This window comes from Serinus canaria, chromosome Z, assembly GCF_022539315.1.
Source record: "Serinus canaria isolate serCan28SL12 chromosome Z, serCan2020, whole genome shotgun sequence".
NCBI lineage: Eukaryota > Metazoa > Chordata > Aves > Passeriformes > Fringillidae > Serinus > Serinus canaria.
The window spans coordinates 64,696,171-64,718,065 of NC_066343.1; the positions used below are offsets into that span (position 1 = coordinate 64,696,171).

The 21,895-nt window shown below is 38.7% G+C and overlaps 1 protein-coding gene across 14 annotated transcripts in view; it reads left to right on the top strand.

Moving 5' to 3' along the window:
* PRLR (prolactin receptor) overlaps nt 1–21,895 on the top strand; it is a 156,383-nt gene that overhangs the window by 64,968 nt on the left and 69,520 nt on the right. For 4 of the 14 annotated variants that reach the window (XM_030236888.2, XM_050987383.1, XM_030236889.2 and 1 more), the window contains exon 1: nt 3,072–3,341. The exons of the other annotated variants lie outside the window; for them this stretch is intronic. The gene's annotated coding sequence lies outside the window, so the exon portion shown is untranslated. Of the gene's footprint in view, nt 1–3,071; nt 3,342–21,895 lie in introns of those variants that run through there. 14 annotated transcript variants of the gene reach the window in all.

The window sequence follows — 21,895 nt, forward strand, 5'->3', positions numbered from 1 at the left end:
AGAGGATGAGGAATGGCAGGGGCAAACTGCCACAACCCCTCAACAGTGATTCTCCGAGGAAGGCTGGGTGGTTTTGTTAGGTAAGGGCTGTAGGAGACTAAAAACAGACTGCAGTCTTCTCTCTGTACTCCTCTGAAGTAAATGCCCCTCACTATCTGACATGCTTTTTTCACATTTTTCCCACCTGTAAAGCTCTTTCCTGAAATCCTATTGATTCCTTAGACTGGTTCTTCCAACTTTTATCTTTTTCCTGCCTTTCTTCTGATACTGGTGTATCAGTAAGAAAGGCAGGAAGTGTACTGTTCTACCTAAATGTCAGAACTCTGATGGAGCTCTGATGCAGAATAACTTCAGGTTATTGCAGTTATACTGATACAAATGCCATTATATTGAAAATAAAGTTAGGCCCTTGTACTCTTAATTTAATAAATCTTGCTTTCCTTAAATGACCTGTTGGTGTTACAAGCTGCTTTTTAGAATTTAGCAGGTTATTTTAACAAATTCCAAGCCTACTAACTCTTCTCAATTAATCAGTCTCTAGAAACAAAATTATTATGCTTCTAGATCAGCCACAGAGGAATTTTTCTCTGTTGATGACTGGGCAACTTAAAATCTTAACCCAAACCAGATTTCTGAAGTTGATACACCAATTATGTGAGATGGGATGAGTCAAGCTGATAATACCCTCAGAGACTGGTCAAGATCTATTCCAGAAGTAGTTGTGCTCTTTATATCCTACTGAAAGTCTGCTTCAATTTTTCATGCTCCAGTGGTTAGTATCCTTTCAGTTCACTGTCTGGTTTTATATATGTTCTGTTTCTACCTGCTGTTTTTGCTCCAGCATTTTTCATTAGCCTAAACTGCTACTGCACCTTTCCAGTGCTTATTCTCTTTCATATTTATAGACATACATTACCTTTACAGAGACAAGTAGGTGCCTGTTCCATTTTCTGTCTCAACATTTACTTTGTCACACTAACCCAGCCAAGTCACTGTTTAATAGACAGACTTTAGAGCCTTTACATCATCTGAGTGATCTTTCTTTTCTTCTGCCCTAATTTGAAAGACCGTCTTGAATGTAAGGGATCTGTCTTTTGTGCATATGAGATTTTACTACTACCTTAAAATATTCACCTTAATCCAGTGCTCCTAGGATCAGAGTTGCCCTTTCTTGGCAGTATTCCACCAGAGGCTGAGCGTACTTGTATTGACTTGCCTGACTAGCTTAAATATTGCTAGCAGTGTAGCCACAGGGACACAGTGTTCATTAAAAGCTGAAAAAGCTAACTCAAAATCATGGGGAAATATTAAGAGCTATCTCACACTGCTCTGCCTGCTGCCACAGTTACCAGGGCTGCATTACGTCAGCTGGCTATGACCTGGATAGTGCAGGTATAAATGTCTTAAGTTATCATTTTTACTGATCCCAGTTCAGTTCTTCACTATTATCCCTCATCTGTCACTACTAATCCATTAGTGATTTACTTTTTGTTCTGTTTTCCCCATCATCCAGACTCTAGGGCTATAAAGCCTGTTTTGATTACAGGCAAAACTGTACATGCAGACCTTAACAATATATCCTTCTCTTTCAGAAATTTTGATAGTGATGGTAGTACTTGATTCACCTTCATTTTGAAAGTGTCCTCCCCAGACAAATCTTAGCTTTCTCATTCCCTCTTCTTTGTTTAGATCTGCTTGTCTTTAGAAGAGTCAAGCAGATGCAGAAATAAGACAACCGGGCATTGCCTGCTACAAAACTGGTTAAATATGAATTAGGTTCTATCTTCTGTTCCTTTGCTTATTTTTAAGGTGATAGCATCTATTCAAGCACCTATTCCCTATTTATCAGGAGCAATTTTATCCCTTTCAACTTGGAGAGTCTCTGGTAGAATTAGCTCAGAGATGGCTGTATGATGTGGGCATGTGATAAATTTTAGGGCTCATCAGCTTAGTCTTTTCTACCAGCTCTACATTCTGTTCCTAGCATTTGTCTGGTCTCAGAGTGAGCCTGTTCAGAAGTTTACAAATAAGAAAAAAAAAAAAAAAAAAAGCAATTGTCTTCCAGTACCAGCTGAGCTTCCTATGCTGTCTGACTGTGGAATCAAATGGATAACTCAGCACACATGATGGGAGCAAAGCAAGTGGAGGTGCAGTCTGACACTGATCTGGGCAGCAGCTGGTGGTTAGCACAGCCAAACCCCACTCAAGGAGCATACCTAAGTTTTATGATTTCTGTGTGGATAGATCACAAAGCACATACTCCTTACCTGAAAACATTTTCCAAGAAACACAAATGTTTGACAAGACACTGATCCTATGATTACCAATTGTTTTGAATGATCTGCAGAATGTCCATTCGGTCACAAGATGTGAGCAATGCTGACCTGGATTGGAGAGTCTTGACTCTAGTAACAACTTAGCATCCACACCCCTGAAATCTCCTTTCACTATGAAAAAGAGACTCCTTGCTCAGTCTTCTTCTTTAAAGGAATCTTCACTACACATACACACATTTCATTTTATATTCAGTACACTGGCTTGAATACAGAAAAGATAAAAATATGATTCAGTGAAAGCACTTATAAGAAAATGTAAAAGTGTTTTAATTGAGATAGATGACTACTGAATAGTCATGTTAGTAAAATTCACAGCCTTATTGCATAATAGCTCTCAAAACTACAAAAAAAAGACTTGTTTCCTTTTGTTTAATCAGCTTTTTGATGTAAAGCCAACACCTTTTACTCTGTTGTAAAAAATAAAAAATCTGCTATTCTAAAATATAAAACACGAACTACTGGTACAGAAAAAAACATTACGGATGTAGTTTATGTTGAAGGGGTATTAGGTTTCCCTCAGAAAAGAAAAAATCATGGGCAATAAGCATTCAAAAGGAATCTCAACAACCTGTAGAGTATGTGGCTGATGCTCCCAATTATTCTTTTTCTGCTGCTGCATTCCTACACTCCAGAGTACACCTCTCACCTTCACAGCCATCACACTACAAACATTGCTTGCACTGAAGAGAATCACTGTTTTGCCTGAAGCAAGGAACATAAGTGTTGCAAAACTGACTCCTCCTCTAATGGGGTGAGCATGTACAAGTACACAGAGTTGTATTTCTCCCAGAGCTGCCAGGCTGAATATTTTGCAGTCAGAGCTCTAAAGCTTACAGGCTTTTGCTTTGTTTATCTTTCTTTGGGGTCTTTAGCCCTCTTTCTTTTTGGATTTTTTTCTTCTTTAAATATCTGAGAAACACTTTGAAACGTTGGATTTTCAAGTCCTTTTTCAGGAAGCATTCATGAGCTGGCATGGGTCAACATACAATTCATTACCAGGCAAAAGTAAGTACTGCAGTTAAATCTGTTCCTACTGTATGTTTACCTTCCTGTAAAGGGTTTGGTGTTGTATGAAGGACAGAGTAAACTGTAGTTCTGTTAGCAGAAATAAAAAACTTGCCGAAATAGGTAAAATCAGTTCAGCTTAATATGATTTGGTAAATATAATGATGTTCACATTCTAAGAAAGAAAGAAAAGGATTTTTATCTGTAAGTCAGTGATCTCTCTTTTAAAATACTGATATAAGCTGTCGAAACAGAGATGCCACTCCTTCTATATGCTTTTTTTTTAAGTGACAGTTGGACTGTGTTGTTTATTTCAAAGCATTTTTAATCCACTTGGTAGTACTAATCTCATAATATTTCATAATATATCAATACTACATTATATTGATTTATATTTATGTTCACTTAATATACCTTTTTTTTTTATTCATTAATGAAAACATCCTCCTGGAACTCCTATAACTGTCATCATATATTCCACCATCTGATGTTCCTTAGAAATTATTTTATTCTTCCTGTGTTACACTCTCTTGTGTCTGCACATACATTCACTAGTTACCAGATTCTGTTTTGTGTTATTGTCTTCCGAATGTGTTGGTATTGGCATAGACTGGCAGTGAAAGGCTGAAGAGAAATTGGTCTCAGAGAGAATAGAGAGAAAGGCTGGTAAATGAGCAAATAGGAAAGAAAACGATCTGCTTTGATCCAAAGAGGATCTTTTGAGCCAGTTTTCCCTGCATTTTATTGAAGCACTGTACCGTCAACATCTGTAATATTTTCACTATTTCAACAGTCACCTGGGAATGTATTAATACCCTGGGAATGAATACAGTTTCCCTTGCTGTGAGTTCCCTCTAGAGAGCGCAGCAGCCTGCCAGACCGTTGTGTGGATTCTGTGTCCGTGTTACCAGCGTAAAATTTCTGCTGCAGAAATGCTCTGCTGCAGCTATCAGTCTTTTCTTTTGAGACTTGGCTTGCTTTTGTCGAGCTGCACTAGGCACTCTCCCAAGGCAGGCAGATGGATTGGCCAGGCAGCGAGCAAGTTTAGCAACAAGTAATGCTCGCACGCCCGCGTAGGGAAAGCAGCCATTTACCACGTGCGCGTTTCGCAGCTCCGAGCATCCACAACAAGTCTGCAGCTCGTCAGTCTCCTGTGACGAAGTGCAGCCTAGTTAAAGCCCTGCACAAGGACTAACGTAAATTCTTGGAGCACACAGACCGTGGAGGGAGGCAAAATCTGGAGAAATGCAGTTAGCATAAAGCCAGCAAGGAGCAAAAAGACTGATAGGTAATCCTAGTATTTTGTTGTTTGTTGTTGTTGTTGTTGTTAAAATTGATCTGGAAACCTGCCAGACTAAATTTTTATGTCAAAGGTGTGATGCTCTAAAAGGGCAGGTTTTCCAGTGGACTGAGTTGAGTAGGATAGGTCAGTCTCAGAATTTTCATCTTTATTTTTCAGAAGGGGGTTAAAGTTTTTCAGCTATTTACATTTTATTATCATCATTTTTTGTTACTCAGCAAAATATACCTTTTTAATGTGCCAAGTTTATGGCTTCATCTGCAATTGCCACCCATAGCAAGTAAAGTTCAGTTATGAGAAACAGGGAACAAATGGGGCTTTTGGAAGTTCTGACCTTCATTTAGAGATTGTGGAAGTTTGACTTCCACAGTCCTTATGGCAGTGAAGCAAATGGAGTTCAGCCACTTCATTCAGCTGTATCACTATTTGAGTTAAAATCTCTATCCTCCCAGGTGGTTTTCCTTCTCCAGAATCAGACACAGGTTAATTACAGACTCAAAGAACACTAGAAATGCTTTTGTTCCTACTACCATCCATTTGTCTTGTTTGAAACTAATATTCTGGTATTTCCAGACACTCAAATTTGCAAACTCTATATTTTCTATATATTTACATACCCACCTGTACATATCAATACATTTTTCCTTCTTCAGGCAGTATTTTTTAGAGTTTTGTTAGGTAAAACCCTTCTTTCAAACTTTTCTGTTCCTCCCAGAAAACCTTATTTTTCTTTTGTTTCCCATTTATTTCTTCAGTACAGCTGCCTTTCAGAGAGGTTGTAGGGTTGCTTCACGTGGTAAGATCAAAGGGCAGCTCAGCCTATACCCAGAGTTTTGGATGTACTCTTAAATTGGACTAATTTAATGCTCTAACAATTTCGCTTACAAAGACTTTCTCACTGAACTTTTCCAGACTGTTCTCCTACAGTTTTTGGGGGGATGCCTTGTTTGATCTCCAGTCTGATTTATCTGATATTGCTATCACATTTCTCCTTAGCTTAGCTCGGAATTAAAAATCTTCTGTCTGTGGGTCTGTACTTAGGCTGCATGGGCAGTTAGGCTAAACTTAGTTGATCAACCTTGAGGTTGATCTTAATTTTTTTGAAGAGTCAGCCCATGTTATTTTAGTATAATTTATTCATTGGTCAGCTGTACCCATTCTGCAATCCTCACTCTCACCCTAACTTATCGTTGTGGATTAATTTAATTAAACATTATGAAGTCAAGGGTGCACAGTTTTTTACAAGCTAAATAATGAAGAAGGAAGGTTTCTAACTGTTGGCCCTCCTATCTTTTATATTGCCTGGTCTCACTGAAGAGGTGAGACCTTTATCTATCACAGATAGATACAGGTTGGTAATGGTTCTATTTAACATGAACTTTAATCCTTCTAAAAGATTTTCATATCCAGCAGGCTATATTTACTACCACTTTTTAGCCCTAAAACTTTTAAACTTTCAGTAGAGCCACTGGTAATTCCCATGTTTGCAATATGTACCTGCCAAGTGCAGCTGTGGCTCTGCCTGGCTCCTCCTGTACTGCCCAAGCAGGCAGAGTTGTTCTCTTTTCGTGCTGCACTTTAAATTAGTGAATTAAAAGTGAGAAAGAATGAACTTTCAAAATAATTCTTAAAATATCTCTGCTGTCCAGGATTGCATTCAGGTTGAGTCCTATTGCCATTGCATAGAATAGATTAGATTATCTTTATGATCTCTCTAGTTTTACAGATAATGATCTCTGAAAAGATCTCATTCAGCATATTTGTTACATCTGATACGCTTAGTTTTCCTTGTCTTAAGAAATTTTCTAATCTCCTGAATTTCAAACCCCTTGCAACCTGGAGTAACCCAAGCTTTTTGGCATGGCAGTTCTCTTTCCAAATTCATTGTTCCCTCAGGGCAAAGTCATTCCATATTAACAGTGCTTTTAAATTGTCACATTTCCACTTCTGGTGAACATGTGATACATAACATTCCCTGTGAGCAAGTATGTACTGGTCCATAAAAAGAGTCAATAAACTTGGCACCAATAATTTCTGAAAACTTTCAGACCTCTAACTGGAGCAAGAACAATTAGGGTCAATCATGATATAAAAAATGGAGGGCTTAGAATTCACAACAGATCATCTGTTTGATGAATAGCACATTTTGGATGCTGCTGTATGGTGTGACCCCTCTTTCTTGGACGAAAAAGGAGATGGTCTTTGGAAAAGCAAAGATGACTTGTAGCCAAATCTACATCTGCTCTCAGCCTCATCCAAAAATTGGATTGCTGCTGTTGCTCTTTCTTCACCCCTAAACATTAACTGGTAAATCATGAGAGTTCAAAAGCCAATCCAAAAAGAGTAGGCTTTTCTTTAAAAAGATTCCTTTTGCTTAATCATGATGCAAAGAGAAAATAAAAACAATTCACTTCAGTGATTACAGGGCAAATTCTACCTACCTTAAGAAAAGTAGGTGGATCAGGATTTTGTGAATACGGAATAAAAATGGAAAAAAATAGAAGATCCGTATTTTAGGAATAAAGATTAGTCTTTAAAACATGAATATTCAAATTATTTGTTTAGATGGAAGTGTTAACTACCTTGTTTAACTAAACAGGCTCAGTGGTAAAGTCTGTGCATCTGAAGTTAGAATCCTCATGTGGCCCCTTTGTTTTAAGCATCAGTATAAAGGATTTTTTTTTTTTTGTCTAGATAAGGTAATCAGGTATGATCATACTATCTTGTCCTAATATAAGGAAGACAAAAAAACCATTTCCTGTCTGTTTGTCACTCAAAGGGTGTCTTATAATCTTCTCTTCAGGAAAAGCCCTACCTCACATGCTTTGTGTCATCTCTATATTCTAATCATCATATATCTGCTTAACCTAAGTAATGCCAAATTACCCCAACTCCCTGTAATTATTACTATTGTATGTTAAAATAGTATTTATAAGTTCACTCCCTAAATATATACATACATATATATATATATATAAAAATATGTATATTATGTAACAGTGTATTATTATATACTGTTCCCTAGTTATTTTATGTCTACTACTTCTCTTCATTCCTTGTTTGATTGGCAGCAGTGTAGATTTCTATTGTGATTTACATAAATGAGGAGAGGAAGAGATAAGGCTACAACCAAGGGAGATGTCATTGGTCTCAATTAAAGAACAACTTTGGTGCCAGTTGGTGCAGGATCCATTGCTCCGACTCCTGCTGGAAGACCTGACCCTCAAAAGTCTCATGACCACTGTCACCAGAAGCCCTTCTCCCCATTCCAGCCTTACAACCCCCTTAGCCTAGAAAAGTATCAGATCCATGAGCCCTTGGAAGTCCTCCCTTTGTCACCACAGGAGTCACCATTTTGTCATGGTTGTCGCTGTACCCCATGTGATGTCTGAACTCCCTGTACTTGCTGAAAACTTTGCCTTTTTCTTTGGCACAGAAGTACATGAAAGGCCCTCATAGATATGCGCACCTGTGTGTATTTTTGTGTCTTTGCAAAGACACAGGTGAAAGTGAATGAAGGGTATAAATGTATGTTCATACATTCACGTATGTTCATATACTTCTTTATACTATACAAGGATTTTATTATAAAGAGGGTGTATGAAATTGTTTAGTAAGAGACAATAAAATTAAGTGAGAATTTAATGTTAATAGACAGAAAGCAAAATAAAAGGAAAGTACAGTTAAATGGTGTGGGAGTATGCCAGAGGGAGTGGGGGGACATGACAAGATCTGCATGTGCATTGGGAAGAGGAGTGAGCCTGTGAAGCTGTCCAGGAAGCTGCCACTCAGCCCCAGGTTATCCAAACAACACACCAGACCTGTGAATCTGACCAAGAGACCCCCCTCTTCTACCTTCAAACCAACCAGGTCACCTTGGGGCTGTCCTGCGGCTTTCTCCTATTCTAGAAAATATAGTTAATATTGCTTACTAAAGTTGAAGGCCAGAAGTAAAAAATCAACTTCATGGGAACATGTTTGTAGGGACACCTACATCCCAAAATGTCTTCCTAAAAGACCATGTATGTTCAGGAGAGGATGGTTGGGCTGGGATTATGAAAACAAAAGTTTGTGTAAGGGAAGGTGAGGCAACTCTTGTCTGCATCTGTGTTCTAACACATACTTGTAATACCATGACAGGGATTATTCTCCGTGTATTCCCTTATCCATATGTTGATGTGGGGTTCATGGCACTTTCTGAAAACACAATCCTGGCCGAATACACAAAAGACATGATTTTTCTGTTAATTGTTTTTATTCCTGCTTAGACCACAGGATTGAAAAAGGTAAAACAGCCAAAAAACCCAGCTTTGAAAGAAAGGAAATGGTGACAATAGGAGACAGGTCATGATCGCCCCAGTGATCAATTAATAAAGTTTCATTGAGCATGACTTAAATGTTGTCTAATTTGTTTTTCTGTGCATATGTAGTAGTAGCTTGTTGATAGACTGCAGCATCTGTTAAAAGACATTTTCTGTGTTCCTGGAGAACTGGGAAGCTTTGGGAGTTTAAGGCCCTTTTCTGAAACAAGCAATACTGTCATCTGAACATTAAACAAGTGGTCTCATGTCTTGTAAATCAAGACTCACAATATGCATATGTCTGTGAAAAAGTCGTTTAGAAGTAACAGGTATTTGGTGGCTATTCTAAGCACAATAATAACAGCATTAAGCTCATTTTAATAGTGGTGAACTTATTATTCAAGTGTGCCTGGACTGTGTGTCTGAAAGGCAGAATGGGTTCTGAAGTAGCTGAAGCTTTTAAAACCATTTTTCCTGCCTCAGTAATTACAGACCAGGGAGGGAATGGATGTTCTTAAATCAGCCTTTACACAAGCTGTTAAATTAAAATAATTTTCACTTCTTTGTTATTAGTAATGACGTAGATGCTTCTGTCACAGATTGCTTAAACACAGGGCTCAAAACCTAGACATGGGGATGTTTTAGAGCACACAGTTACCATTTGCTACATTGGCGTGTTATTGGAGTTTATAATAAAGGACTATAACCACAGCTTCTTCATTACTTTGCCAGAGTCAGAAGTGTGTGAAACATCCAAGCTGTGCAAGGAATTGGAAAACCAAATCTGGTAATTGGTGTAAAATTAGAGTAAATATATCTCCACTCAGAAAAGAAGGCTGTGAGGATGTTTAGGAGAAAAGAAATATTTGATAGTGTTTATGAACAGTTATTCAGGGGTATTAGTTGAAACTGTGAGAAAGGGTCAGATGTACTGCTTAATAGACTACAGTCACCAAGGTACTAAGGGACATTCTAATCCAATGAGCTTTAAAAAGTGAACACTACTGAGGACAAAATTTAAAAGTTTCTAGTAGTAAAAAGAAGAAACAGCTATTTGTAAATGGGTGCTGCTTGCCCTAGAAATTTAACAGTTAGATAAAAGCCTCTCCAGTCCATGATGTTTAGCAGCTGGAGCCAGAGTTGGTCAAAAAGAAGGATGGTGAACCACAGTTTTCACATCATGCTCCCCCAACAAACCTTATACCAAAATATTCCCACAAAACACCAGTTTGAACTTTACCAAACAGCTGTTCAAAGCCCCTGGAAGCCATCAGGCCAGTGGGAGGTGAGGTTAGCAGAAATACAATACCCAGACAGCTGGAATAATATTAATAGTGCTGCTGGGTAAGACAAGGCATTATTCTTTGCAGCAAGTCCATTATTCATCCATATGTATATTGCTGGAATGTATGAACACTTACTAGCTTCAACAACAAAGCTTTAACTGTTGACCAGCCATGGATCTTGTCTTCAGTCCTGCAATTATGAAAGCAAAGCTTAAAATGGATGAAAATTCCTGTATTTGTCATACAGCCAGGAAGCTAGCATGGTTTTTGGAAACTTCTCCTGGGGTTGCCAGTGACAGTTTTCCTTCTCATTGACATGCCTGGAAGGTTTTGATCTCCATCTACCTCTACACAAAACATTGTTGAATACCAGCTGGTTTGAGATTTATTAGTCTCATTCTTATGGTGAGTTCTGGAAAATGGTAATAGCAATGAACTCATTGCATCAACACAGTGCAAACTGCATTATGTGCCAGTAAACCAACCTCATGTTGATAGAGGAAGCACTAAAATAAATACAAATGAAAGCAAGCATGTCTTATTTCACAGTGGAAAAGAGGTTGTGAATTTTATCTGATGGCCTGGAAGGTTCTGGTGTTTTAACAAAGGCACCATATAGTAAAGAATAAGTAGTAAAGGGAATAACAAAATAATTAAAAGGACTCCTCCTTGAATATAAATTATTAAACATCCCAAGTGGACTAGGAGCTTTATTCTACAGCTTCTTTTCAAAAGCTATAAAATTTTTCTCAAGGAGTTTGGGAGTTATTAAGCCACATGTTAAAAGCATGGCTAAAACCATGGCCAGAGATGTGATCAGATATGTCTCCCAGTCAGCTGTGGCCAAGTTGAAGTCTGGCAAAGCAGGAGGTCTCTAGGGTTGTTGAGAGACACGTCACAGCCCTGAAGGGCTGTCCTTTCTCAAACCCTTTAAAGGAAAAGGGTGGGTAGCGCGCTGGCATTCCAGCCACCAGAAGAAGTAGAAGAATAATAAACACCACTGAACACTGGAAAAAAACAAGAAATACAGAGGAAGATGACCCATTCTACCACTAGAAAAGGAGATATATTTTAAGAAGGCTGCTTTTTGTTCATGGCTGGTCCAAATAATGTAGTAAACCCATCCTGGATTTGTCTGAAGTTGGCCCAATGCAATCAGGCATCCCAAAGAGCTTGTTCCTTGAGATGCCATTACTCTCAGCAGGAACATAATTTGCCCCCTGGACTAGAGTGGGAAAATTTGTGCAGGTCTGAACAACTGTGCTGGATCTTTGCTGCAAAATTGTTGAAGAGTGAGCCTGATGAATTATGTGTTGAGCACTTTCAGCTGTGGATGATATATTAGGAGTTATCTTGAGTTTATAAATCCAGTCTGCTAAGTAAGATATAGGTGACCTTGAAGCTGCCTTCAGGAGTTCATCTTCTATCTGAACAGGACCCATGTTTACTGCTGCACCATGTTCAGGGGAGGCCTTTGGGTAAGTGTAATCCCCTGCCCTTGTCATTGTCACACTGGGTAATTTAGGTTTGTTTCAGAAATTTCATCACATCTATCATTTTGGATTTTGTCTTTTGAGGAAAACACATTGTGAACTCTCCTTAGTATCCCTGCACATGTTCTTGTAAAATTGAATTTCTGTTCTGGTTTTCCATTTTAGTAGGCAGCATTGTCTGTGTCTTGTGGCACAGCACAGAATCCAAAGACTGACCAAGTAACACTGTACAGTGATGTTGTTGGGGTTTCATGTTAATGCCTGGTTGTGTATCTGTTTTTTCTTCTCATTTATTTTTTTTTCTATTCATATTTAAACTTTATTATTGATATATCTTATTAAGTAATATGTAAATTTTGCAAGTATAAATTCATTTATAAAGTCCATGCATTTATAAATACTTATGCACACCTTACTGTATATATTTTAGAAATATTTACATGTCACCATAAGGGATTGGCTCTGCAGTAGAAGAAGGCAGGCACAGCACCTGCCCTGTCCTACCTTGTGTAAAACTGTCTTGACCCTAGAATCTAAAAAAAACAAGGGCAAAAGGTAGGCAAAATGTTTTCTTTTAGACAACAGAAGACATGGTCAGAAGTTCGTGTAGCCTGTTAGCAATTAGTATCTTCTGTGCAGATTTTTAACAGATCTTTTTTTAGCCGTACCCTCTCTGTGTTGATCACTTAATTATAAACTGCTGTAAGACACTGAAGTAAATCCATTACGTGTAGCATGGAGAACAGCAACACAGGTTCCTACTGAAATGAAATATTCTGAAAACAAAAGTGCTCTGGTTTCTTCCTAAAGAAGGTAACAAGTTTCAAAGACAGAAAAGCAGTCTATAGTCTGTAGTCTATATGAAACTACTGTGCAGGATGTCCAGTCCTTGGAAAATTATTTACACCTGGTTATCAGTGTGTCTCTGTCTGAGCAAAGGGCTTGGTGTAGCAAAGCTCCTTGGTGTGGCAACTAATCTCTATGTTATTAGTGACATGGATAGCATTGTACCATTGCACTAGGTAGTGGTGAAAGGAGAGGGAATTCAGCTTAGTGGAGAAGAAGAGAAAAAGTTATTTTTGTGTTATGATTGCTGCATGGTTTCTGATAAATAAAAACTTGCTTTGTAGAAATAAGACTAAGGTGCTGCTCTGAAACACAGATACACAACTGCACAAATGCAGGACTGAGGTAGCAAGGGTTCAGGAAAGTAGTTGGTTTGTGAGAGACTGGATCGCTAGTGATTAATGTCTCAAACAATGCAGATACTGTAAGAGACTGGACTGTTGGTGCTAACAGCTCAAACAATTGGCTGAGTACTCTGCTAGTGATGCACAGAGCGCAGAAGGGTATGCATGCTTGGGGCTACAATTTCCAGATAATGCAAGTGACTGATAAAAGACAAATCATGAGAGGGGCCACAAGTCCTTCTTATCATGCCAATGTCCTCCCTTATATAATGATTCAGCTGTGAAAACTCCTCTTCAAAGTACCAGGACAGCCACATGTAGGCTGAAGATATTCATCTTGGCTGATGGGCTATTATGAGCCATGATTGATTCAACTGCAATGGTAAGAGACAGCTGCAACATTTTAGAAGATGCCAAAGACTCATGAAATGTCCCATGATCCAGTGTTGCATCATCCAGGGGAGGTACAGGGGGTGTTTCCACATAACCTCAGCATAATATAAAACCCTTGGACCTGGCTTTTTTTGGGTTCTTTCCCTCCACCATTTGATGGATACAGTCTGCAGCCATCACCTCTACAAGATTGCAGCCACTGAGAAGACCAGAAGAAGAGGACCAATGAGACATCGTTGGAACCTATGGAGTGGTGATATTTTTTCTACTTAAGCTGTTTCTCTATTACTGTCTTTCTTCCCCTCCTCCTTTTTTGCCCCATTTTTTCTCTCTGTCTCCCTCACATTTACTGTTTAATAAAAGCTGTACTGTTGACTTCAGAATATAGTCTCATTTGCACCTTAATTTGGGTAGAACGTCTCTCTAATAATAATCAGATTTTAACAGGTGTAAGTGAGGGGTTTAACAGTACAGAAGAAGAACAGGAGTCAATAATGTCATCCTTCTGTGCAAAAAGTAAATACCATGACAGAATTTACAAATGGGAGTGTGGTTGAGAGAGTTGTGTCTTGTGTTTCTCTTATTCCCTTCAATATTTTCAAGGCCTCAGCTAAAATACTTTGTATTTTAGAGGCACAGTGCTTTAAAATGGATAGATGGGAGTCTGCAGCAGAGTAAGAAGATTCAGAGATCTGGAGAATGTGGCATATGAGAAAATTAATCAAAACTGCTACATTTAAATATTAAGAGAATATATATTTAAAGTGTTCAAAGTACTCTGTGAGCTCTGCAGAGGGACAGAAGCAGTTTGTTGTTCTGTTGCTTTTAGGCTGCAAAAGAAATTCTTGTATTAATTTGCAGTATGCAAGATATAGAATAGATATTAAGAACATTACCTAATATAAATATTATATCAGTAGTCTACATTACCTAAGGAGTTTCAAAATTCTCCTAATTGGGTAGATTAAGCAAGTCTAAGGAATTATATTGGTGTTTTTGATCCCTCCTTGGTGCTCTTGGGGTCTAGATGACCTCCTGAAACCTCTTCTAGTCTGAATTACTGAGAAGCTTTTATGCATGAGATTGTTAGGTTTTACATTTTTTGAAAAGAGAAATATGTCTTTGATGTTTGTGTTGTACCCAGCAAAGCAATTAGATCTAGAGACTCTGATCATAGAAACTGTACAGTAATCATGAGATTCAAGTAGCATGTTGTGTGGAAATATAACTGCAAAACTGTGATTTCCTGAGCTATCAGTGATGTGGTGGGTTGATCTTGGCTGGCTGCCAGGTGCCCACCTAAGCCATGCTGTCAGTCCCCTCCTCAGCTGGGTGGGGGAGAGAAAATAACAGCAAGCTCATGGGTCAGGATAAAAACAGGGAGAGAATCATCAGCTACCATCATGGGCAGTTCAGGTAAATTAATTTATTGCTTAATAGCATGAGGGTAGAAAAATGAGAATAATAATGAAAAAACAAATCTAAAAAAAAAAAATCCCTGTTTCATTCTGCTTCTTAGGCTCAACTCTGCTCTTTATTTCTTTGTCTTCTACCAAGCGATACAGGGGAAGAAGGGGTGGAGGTTGTGATCAGCTCATCTCACATTTTCTCTGCTGCTCATCTTTCTTATGCTCTTTGCCAGCTCCAGCAAGGCGTACCTCCAGTGGGAGATAGTCCTTCCATGTGCTTCTCTAATGTGAGTGCTTCCCATCGGCTGCAGCTCTCCCCAGACTGCTCCAGCCTGGGTCCTCCCCAGGGTGCAGTCCCGCAGGAACAGGCTACTCCGCTGTGGGCCCTCAGTGGGGTCACAGGTCCTGCCAGGGAGCCTGCCCCAGTTGGGCTGCTCTCTCCACCACCCAAAGGTCCTGCCAGGAGCCTGCTCCAGCACAGGCTTCCCACGGGGTCACAGCCTCCTTCAGGCACACCCACCTGCTCTGGTGTGGCTCCTCCAGGGGCTGCAGGAGCAGCTGCCTCACCATTCACTGACCTCAGTACCCGCAGAGTTGTTGCTCTCACACGCTCTCATTCCTCTCTCTCGCTGGAGGTGCTGCAGTTTTTGTTCCTTTATAAATACATTTTCTCAGAGGTGCTACTGCCATTGCTGACCCTGACACTCAGCTGTGGCCAGAAGTGGGTCCAACCTGGATCTGGCATTGGCTCTGTTGGACATGGGGGAAGTTCCTGGCAGTTGCTCACAGAGCACCCCCCTTGTAGCCACTCTGCTACCAAACCGTTGCCACACAAACCCAGTACAACCATATTTCAGAACTACCTGGCATCATTCAAATTGTCTTGGCTTGTCTGAACTTTGTTGGAAATTGTGGCAGCGACAGGTATCAGTAAAAATCTTTTTTTGTGTGTGTTTCTTTTTGTTTTTTTAGTACATTAGAATCGACCACGACAACCTCTAGTTTATTATTTTAATATGTTCTTGTCACTGTAGTCACAAACAAAATTTAAGTCTAGAATGATTGTTATCTGTATCACATTTGTGGGGCCTTTGTTGTACCCTTTCAGAGTGCTGAGAAGGAGGTACTCAGCTCAGCTGATCAGTAAGGTGCATCCCATTGAATTCAAGAGTCTCATGATGTCTAATCTGTTATGAAATGTTTTCATTAAAATTAATATTTTAGGCACTCTTTTAGACTCTGTTTAAGTACTACGAATTTGCAGTACTAAGTATTTGCAGTATAATCTTTATGTGCCACTGCTACTGGTAGCCATAGTGCAGAAGAAATTACAACAAGGCTTTATGTTGAAGAACTGTAAAATAAAAACTTTGCAAACCAGAGCAGTTTAGAGCAGATAGCAGATGGAAGTGGGAAACTATTTACAGTACACAGTGATGTTACACAACCGTATTTGGAAAGAAATGTGGAAAAGAGTCTTTCATTAACTAAAATTGTAAGGGGAATTGGCTACATTACACAACACTAAAAAGCAGCATATATTAGCCCCAGTGGAGAGTTATATTAATGCAGTAATACTGATTTAAATGCTCAGGTGAATTGATTCAGAACTAACTGGTTTATATGTGAAGGGGACTGATACTGACAGGTACACAGGCCAGAAATATTTTGCGTTTCAGATACAAGAATTCTGAATATTATTTCACAGGAGCAGTATAATTCAGCGGTGAAGCTGATGAATAAAAAGGTGCTTTTAAAGCAGATGGTGTTTTATGACACTCAGGTCTTTTGAAAGCATCACCTGACCCCGTAAAAAGCATAAAGGCGATAGTGTAGCTATTGAATTAGTGTGTTTAATATCTGGTTTGATAAACAAATTCTGAATTTAGTTACAAGTTATTTTCATTTTTTAAAAAAGCACAGAGGCCTATTTAAATGATTTTATAATTCTTCTAAGATTGATCTCTTTTCTTTTTAAAACAAACTTCCATGATTCTTTGTCTTGTCCTTGTGGTTCTTAATATAATTTTTAACCAGAAATTTTAGCCAAAGTAATTAGAAACTAGGGCATTCATTCTCATGGATTTTTAGAGTTGCAGCTCTAGGTCCTTGCTGTCTTTCAATTTTAACCTATATCTTTAATAATCTGTATTTCAGTTGATTTCTCTTATCCACTAGAAAAAAGGTTCCATGATATAGTTTTTTTCTGATTTGAAATAAATCTGAATGGCTATTCTGGAATCATTTCACATCCCCAAGCAGTTAACAGGTGTTAATATCTAATATTAATGAAAATTAAATTGTGTCATCTGTCAGTAGCGTCACTCTTCATAAATAATATGCTGTTAACAGTAGCAAGGACCCTGGCTGTCCAGTATCACAGATGGATATTTCTGCAGCTTTACTATGTTCAGCATTTTACTCTCTGGCTCATTTAATGTTCAAGGAGGAATAGTTCATACAGGCTAAGTTAAGATACAGAAGCTGAGGCTTGTCCATAGTACTAATGGCATTGGATGGGGTTTGAGAGATGATCAGAGGATCCCTGGACTTTTTAATCTAATCATGCCTATTCTTGCTGGAGACTGTGAGGCAGGTCCTGTAAAGAGAGATAAACAAAGAGTGAACATACATAATTAGCTGTGTCTGACTTCATTTCTGCAGTGCATTCTGTTACTGGCAAGGATAGTGTAAGGAGGAAAATTTATTTAATTTAGGAGGGACAGGTTGTTTTGCAGCTGTATTGTAGAAAATTAACTGTAATCTGCTTCTCAAGAAGAGCTGGATTCCTCTGTAAAGTTGTTAGGAGTGAGATAAGCTAGAGATGGGGCCCAGAGATAATTAAAGTCATAGCGTATTATGAAAGTAGGACAAGCATTGCTGTGAACATCTGGGAGGAACGGGGAAAGAAATAAAGTGTATTTTTTTAAATTACGTTCAAGTGGGTTTGAGAAGCTACTACAAAGGAAAGGAGTCCAGAAATCCTGGGACATAGAAATGGATGTGTCTCAGAGATTTTTATTCCTGATAAAAATTGGGTAGTTTAAGTCTGAGGGATGGAAGCAACAAGGCACCACCAGAAGGGTTTTGGAAGATGGCTAATGCATAATGAGGAGGTTTTCATTTTTCCTTATGTGAAATGAAGGGACAGTGCAAAAGTATTTTGTCAGGGCAGTACAGAATTGTTTTTACAGTACAGACAAAACTTTGATGAAGCAACTTAGATTGTTTCAAATAAGCAGGGTTAGGATACTCCAGAGGACCTCCCATTCAAGTGTTCATATGTGATATAGAAGTTTAACTAAGGCATCATCAGAACAAAATATATTTTCTTATTAAAAAGTGGAGACAACCATTTCAGCAAAGCCAGGAGCTCTGTAGTTGAGGAAAGGAGACTTGCATTCAGTTTCTTGATCTGAATCAAGAAACAGAATGTCTTGAGCCTGTGTTTTCTAGATTCTAATGTTATGCTGTTTGAATATTTGGAAAAATGTTCTTTCCTAAATGAAAGAAACTTGTAATGATTTTTGTTTTCTTTCTTCAAAGCTGAATCTATAAAAGAACAGTGAAAGCGCTGCTTCAAGTTGCAGCCCTGCCGAAGAATCTCACTTCTCTACATCTGTTAACAGCTGTTTCTCCCATGCAGAACTCGGGTTTGAGTTCCATTCCACAGTATCCCAAAATACAACTCTGAGTGGTCCAGTGCCAAAGAGTTGAAACATGGGTCCTTTACAGTATAAAAACTGACAGATCCATGTACACCAAAATGCACCATTCAGAATGACAGAATCAATTAGGTTGTAAAAGACCTCTGAGACCATCCAGACTGTATCAGGACATCTTGCTCCCACAGCAAGAGCTTATCTCTTGTTTGTTAACTGGTCATATAACTCAAACAGGACAAACTGGCACCATGGAGTTAACCATAGTGATCTGGCATCTCCCAAGTGCCGATAAATATCTTACCGTCAGAGAGAGATCTGGAAGATCAGTTGGATTTCTGACTGACAGACACCTCACTTTACAAACTATAAAAGCTACACCAAAACTTTCACAAAGCTAAAATATTCTACACATTCCCTGGAAATGTGTGGAGTTTCTCACCTGAGCAGGGACGCCCACTCTGCGGTGACTCCTCTGGAGGCTGAGTGAAGGAATCTGTGTACATTATTGATATATTGGTGGTGAGTTACATTTGGTCCCCAATCAATACTATTTCTAGCTTTAATATAGGTGCCACCTTAATGTTGTGCACGCTTTCAAGTTATGTTGTAGTCTGTTAGTCGTTCTTTTTAATTTTATACTTTGCAGTAAGTAACTCTGATTAAGATCTTTTGTCTGGTATCTAGAGTCAGTTTAATAAATAATTTATTTTGTAAATAGACCTGATTTACCATCCATAGAACTTGTATGCCAGAGTGATTTCTTAAATTTAAGCGGTTGGCAGAAGTCTGAAACTAAGGCAGGACTTGTCTGAAGCTCCCTCTCATCATGTGACAGAGTCCAACCTATGACCTAACACTACTGTGTCAACCAGACCTTGGCACAGAGTGCCTCATTCAGTCTTTCCCTAAACACCTGCAGGGATGGTGGCACCACCATGTTCCTGGGCATTCTATTCTAATATCTAACCAGATTTCTGTAATGAATTTCTTTGTAACATTCAACCTAAACCTCATCTGGAACAGCTTTAGACTATGTCCTCTCAATCTGTCAGTAGTTTCCTGGTTGAAATGCTGACCCCCACCTGGATTACACCCTCCTTTCAGGGACCTGTTGAGAGCATAAAGTCTCCCCTGGGGCTCCTCTTCTCCAGGCTGAACACTACGAGCTCCACAGCTGTTTCTGATAGGATATGTGTTCCAAATCCTTCCCCATCTCCATTGCCCTTCTCTGTCACTGCTGAGCAGATCCTGGAAGCATGGGAACACCTGCTTGTTGTTTCCTGACTCATGTAAAAATTAATTTACAACTTCAGACTAGAATTCTGAAATGCTCCAGAAGGAGGAGGAGAGTAGCTCTTTTTCCTCCTTTTTCTTGTCCCTGAAGTGCAGGCTCAGATAAGCAGCTGTATTGGTGTTCATCATTGTGTTGAAGAATTAAACCCTTAGCACTTGGAAGAGAGGTCACTGTAACCTGCACTCCTTGTGTAAACAATGTCTGAGTTGAGGACTGTTATCCTGTTGCTGGGGAGCTGCTGCCTTGGTTTGACTGCTGGTAGTGAATAGTGCTTAACACAAACCTGAAATTTCCACTTTCTGTACGTGAGGAGTCCCACATTTATATGGACTATGCATCCAAAGACAGGTAGTCTAGACTGTATGGATTAGAGTCTACAAATAGAAGATAATTTTTGCTGTGTCTGTAGGACTTTGTTCCCCCAGATAATTTTTTCCATCTGACCTTAAAACTTCTTTTTCTGACTATGGGAAGACCAATAGCCACAGCTTAAGAATCAGCACCATGTTCCCAAATTTTTTTCTTCTCCAGCTTTGGTCTTGTTATCCCATTGCATGGGAATCCTTACTGCTACCTGAGAAAAGTTGCTTTTTATGTCTTTAGTTTATTTTAATTCTCTCTGCAAAATCTCCCTATGATTCCCTCAAATAACATCTAAGTGTTCCCAGCTCATGGAAGAGTATATGGCTAGTCCCTGTGATTCAGGTAGCTGAGCCAAAGGTCACCAGGTTTAGAAGCTCTTTGGCTTTGTGATAGACCCTTTTTACAACTCTTGCCTAGTAAATCCATGGAAGTCTGGGTATGTCATCACAGCTGTGCTAGGATTTACAGCATCAACTATTTTCATTCAAAGAGGAGTGAGGGTTTATTGTTGCAGGTAATAACCAATAATCATGAGTACCTGAAAAGATTTCTTAACTGTATTTCTACTCTTATTTTGCTTTTCAGCTCACTGTTGTCAAAACACTGCTGCTTACTAAGTTCAACAGGTCACTTAACTATGTAGGGACAACCCTAATGGATAGAAACAATCCATTTTCTATTTGAACATGCATAATGTAATAGTACTTGGATAGTAGGCAGTAAAAACTAGTTTTTAATTGGCTTTAACATTTTACCTTTTAGCTACATCCTGATAGCCAAACCAAAACTTCACCAGTATTATCATTTGTGCTTGCTTGAAACAAATTGGAATTAAGTGTTATTGCATAAGAGTTCAAACCATTTCCTCTTCCCCCCTTGTTCTTTTACTGATATTCATCTCATCTGTTCAAGGAGATAAAAAAACCAACAAAAATAAATAGCTCTACAAAAAAGAAAACTATTCATTTTTGTTCTTTGAACTGATTCATTGCAGATTTATGGGAGTACTGTAAATTATGCTAAGAGAAGTAGAAGTACCTGGAGTTTATTGGTCAGGAGTGCTGAAATTATTCAAAGAACTATACCATATAAACTGACTTAACTGTTCAGCATCATCAGAAAAGACTAGAGGAAAATTCCCCCCTACTACAAAATATTAACTTTTTTTTCCCCAATGGGTTGACATCTGTAATTTATGAGTAGGCTGAAGCTTATTCTACCAATCACTGACTGTAGAGAGAAGTTTCTTCTGAAAGTTGATGTCCATTAGCTGTGCTGACCCCCTGGAGGTCAGAGCTGGAGTTATTCTGCGTGTTGAAATCCTGTGCCCTATTTTGGTTTATACCTCATACCATGCTTTAGGTGTTTTCCTCCCTTCTAATCCAAATAAGGAAAAAGTTAATATTATATTGTTTTATGAGAATAGTTTCTGACTGGTATAACTAGAATGATTGCCTCTCCTTTGCTCAAAATGTCTGATCTCTTTCCTAACTAATAATCTCAATCCTGTTGTGCTGCCAGAATAAAATAAGCACCTATATTATTTAATCAGCCTCTTGAATGTGGAGCAGTCAGTGTCCAATGACTGATGACTGGCAGCTCATTAGCTCCCCTATTAGCGGCCTCATGGGAAAAATTAAAAGAGATTAAATCAACAAATTAAGGAGTTTGTTGCCATTTATTCATTTCTGTATTTCAGCTGCATGATTTTTAATGAATTAGTTATTTACTTTTGCTTGCAATTCACATCCTCATACTATTGTCACTAGTGTGGGTTAAGATGAAATAAGAAACATTTTAGTAAATCAGTATCATGCTAAGAACTGTTGCATCAGGTTTGATAAAGCATTGGTGGATTAA